The sequence below is a fragment of the Schistocerca nitens genome, chromosome 10, assembly GCF_023898315.1.
Source record: "Schistocerca nitens isolate TAMUIC-IGC-003100 chromosome 10, iqSchNite1.1, whole genome shotgun sequence".
Lineage (NCBI taxonomy): Eukaryota > Metazoa > Arthropoda > Insecta > Orthoptera > Acrididae > Schistocerca > Schistocerca nitens.
The window spans coordinates 7,579,172-7,583,182 of record NC_064623.1 but is presented as its reverse complement, the minus strand read 5'-3'; positions in this window follow the sequence as shown (position 1 = coordinate 7,583,182).

The following is a 4,011-nucleotide window of genomic DNA, read 5'->3' as shown; positions in this document are numbered from 1 at the left end:
CGTAGTGGTCAAGTCGGCAAAGAGGTTTTCGCTAATTGTGAGAAATCCACCTGCGTTAGGTTGGTGGCGGAAATGGCATCTTTGGGCTTTCCGGGCCACGCGGAGCGCGGAAGAGGCTGGAGAAGCAGTCTGCCGCCGGTACGGGAAGCGTCCACAGCTGTGCTCCAGTCGAAGAAGGGTGAGTTAGACTGACCGCGTGGCGCGCTCTTACTTGGCGAGGGGAGAGCTGTTAGCTTTTGCTCTCGCTTTTCAAATCTGGAAGATTACTTTGCCTTGTCGCAGCAAGGAATGCAAAACTTTGGCAGATTTTTCTTTTAGCAAATTTCTGTAGCAGACTTGGAGCCGCCGGAAGAACGCCACACAAGGGTGTCGATAAGACGTGAGAACTCGCTTCTGTACGAATGTCTGTTTGCCTTCAGCTGTGCCTGCGTAAGCTTTCACCTTTCTAAATATTTAGAGCCTTGCCTTCTCGTAAATTTCCTTGCTTTATGTGTCTTTCATCCGTGGGGAGCCGACCACGTGGTTAGTTACACATGGCTTACGCTGCTCACGGATTTCGGTAAACCAGAGATCTGATGCGCAGTGAGAATTAGTTATTTTCGGTTGGATGGGCTAATTGTTATATTGTCTTTCTGCAACACAGAATTTATTTGTATTTAGGATATAGGTGTGCATTTTCTTCCATGTTTTCTTTTGTTTATGTATTACTGTATAGACGTGATTTAGTACTCCATTGTGCTACAAGTGTGGGTTGATTCTTGTCCTGTGTCGTGTATCGGTGTAATAAAGTAAATCTTGGCTGCCTTGTGGGGACTGTGAGTCCATTAGGAGACTTTGGTACTATTCTTGTATTTTGGAGCACGGAGTAACTATCCTTATGATGGAGATGCGTAGCTGTTCAGGGAGCCGCGATCGGAAAAACCAGTCAGACAACAACTCTGAACAAGGACGAGATCAGAACGTCGAGTCCGACCAGGAACGAAACTCAGAAAACGCAAGCACAAGTGTTGTCCATCCTGTAGTGTTTTCGAATCAGTCGATAGATGCAAATTCATTACAGACTATGCTACGGCAATTGCTAGACAGTAATAAAAGAGATATCGAGGAAGCAAATAAAAGATTGACAAGTGGAATAGTGCAGGGTGTTGGGGAGAAACTGGCGATCATTGACCAACGCATCTCCGCCTTAGAAGAGGGTCAGCAAGTCATTAGCAAGCAGGTGATGGAGCAAGAAGAAAGGTTCGCTGGGAATATACGTATGCTAGCAGAACAATGCCAGAGTGAACAAGCGGCTCTTGAGTCCCGAGTAGGACAAAATTCCGCCAGGGATTTCCGCGCGTTAGCAGAACAATGCCAGAGTGACCACGCGGCTCTTGTGTCCCAAATAGAGGACACTGCGGCTAACTGCCCGGTCCACCTTAGCGCGCAGGTAGAAACCCTCATCCAGGCGATAATAGCTCTCGAGCGAGAGCAAGGGCTTATACAAACACAACAAGACACGGCCCACCGAGGATACGAAAAGAAATAGCCAGGATCTCAGACGCAGTGGTGCGTAAGTCTGACAATAATAGGGAAACGATTACCCCGTCATCAGCGGATGCAGACGAAATACGGTCGATAACGAAATGTCCGCGCGGACAGTGTGAAAGAAATATACAACAAAGAGGGGTTACCGAGGGACTATGTGAGCGCATGGCCCGTTTAGAACTTCACCTAAAAGGGTTAAAGGCCCATGAAGTTGAAAGAAATGAACGAAAGGGCCATTATTCCGACGATGATTTCGGGAACGATGGCGAATTTGATCATCGTCACGATCACAGATCTCGTACCAGGTGGGAACGGCGTGGATACCCCCAGGAACGTTCGCCAAGGCAAACTCACGAATTTGACTCTAAACATTTTCTGACGGTGAGGAAGTTTGAAGTCTTCCGTAACTCGGCTACGGGGATTCACCCGCGGGCCTGGTTACAGCAGTTCGAGTTCTCCCTCCCTCCTACGTGGCCCAGTGCGCACAAGATAGAGTATATGTGCGGCTACCTCGAAGGTGAGCCAGCGGCGCGGATGAGGTCAATTGCACGCAATTGCTACACTGTCGGGGAGTTTCGACAACACTTCCTGTCGATCTATTGGTCAGTGGCAGCGCACAGTCGTGTAAAACACGGACTCATTATGCTACCAGAGTTAAACAGGTCAAAATTCTCCAGCCCTGTGCAGATGTTCGAGCACATGCTGCAGGCGAATGAACATCTTGACGATCCTTATGGACCTGCGGAAATTATTCGCATTTGCCTGGGGAAGTTTCCAATGCAGTTGCGGCACGTTATCCTTGCAGGACGATGTAAGGATGACGTAGAGGGGTTTCGCAGTCTACTTTTTGAGCTCGAGTGCGATGCGAATGGCACCACGCAGAATTACGGTCAGAGCGCCTACGAGCAGCGGCCGCGCGAGCGAAGCCGCAGCCGTAGAGACAGGTGGCACTCCAGACGTAACGGGTCGCCTCAGAGTTACGGAACGCGGGCAGAAGAAACGATGCCAATGGTCATCATCCGCCGAGAGGAAATCAAAGACACCCCGGGGAGTTTAGATGATATGGTAATGAGCAGAGATTTAGGCGCAATTATAGCGGACCTAGGAACGGTAGTCGTGATCGACCACAGAATAATTATCGAACAAGCGACAACAGGGGTGCCGTAAACAGTACGGGTGGTACGCCAGTGGGTGTTGAAATTCGTCCCGCAAACCCGCGGCACAATCCGCCACATGACCCTAATCAAAGGGATCAATGACTCGTGGCTGGCTCGGTTGGCGTCAAACTTAATGAGGACCGATGATATTGATGATATTGATGTGCATTTGATAAAGGAAGACGATATTACGGAAGATTTGTTGAGGGAGGGCCACAGTATTGGTGTGCCCGCCGTAAACCCAGTCGCTTCTGTTTCGTAAAATTACAGTGTATATTTTCCAATGTTTTGATTCACTCTGGTGTGATTAAAATTAAAGTGTACATTTTCTATGAGTTGTAAAGGGTTCCCACAATATATGTGTAGTTATTTCTTCTTCTGAGCAGAAAAGAGTAGTGTTGTGCAGCTTTATAACGTCTGAATGTGAATGATTATGAGGCTCATATGAAGCGTTTCCTATTAGAGTAAGATGGCTTTCGTTTTTTGATGGCTAAAAAGGTATCGGGTGTGTTGGCGTGACGAGTCAATAGTCGTAAGGTAACTCTTGATGACAAATACAGTTGTAGTGTACTTATTCCTCCCAAGTGAGGATGATTCAGTGAGACTTTGCAGCTGTACTGCTATGTTGATGAAGCGACTTGGTGATTTGTAGGTGAAGGATTTGTGTATGACGGGAGATTAATAGTGTTTGATTTCCAGAGTTTCCACCTTATAAGATGTTTGGATAGTGTAACTTGCCGCCAAATACAACTAGGTACGGTTGAGGGTACCAGAATGTGAAACCCCAGAAGACGTATATGGAAACAGCTTATAAGCTCAAGCAACTTGATATTTCATAGAGAATCAATGCGACTACCTCCAAGCTGAAATAACATGACGGTAGGTGAGGACCCCAGGGGACATGTGGTGAGTAAGTGTGTAATCATCATGAGTATCTTATGACAGCAGTAAGCTGGGTACTCCTGGCTCTGGACAATGGATTTCTTTTGACAGTCTTTTGTATGTATTTATAGAACGAAGTGTTAAGTGTTTGCTAGTAGGACAGAATGATTTTTATTTCCATTTTTATGCCCACTGACCTTTTGCATTAGTCTGATGATTAGATGTTGAAACATTTACCATTCCAGATGTGACTTGAATGAACCTGCTGTGTCTCATTAATCATAACTTATATTATGCAATGTCCATAGAAAAGAAGTCTCGGAAATGTTTCACAGATCAGCAAACGTGTGCTGCAAACCTTGGAGCAGCAGTCAATGAACAACGATATGGGTATTGGTGTTGAAAGGAATATATTGTTTATATGTGGGAATTGTAGTCGGGCTAT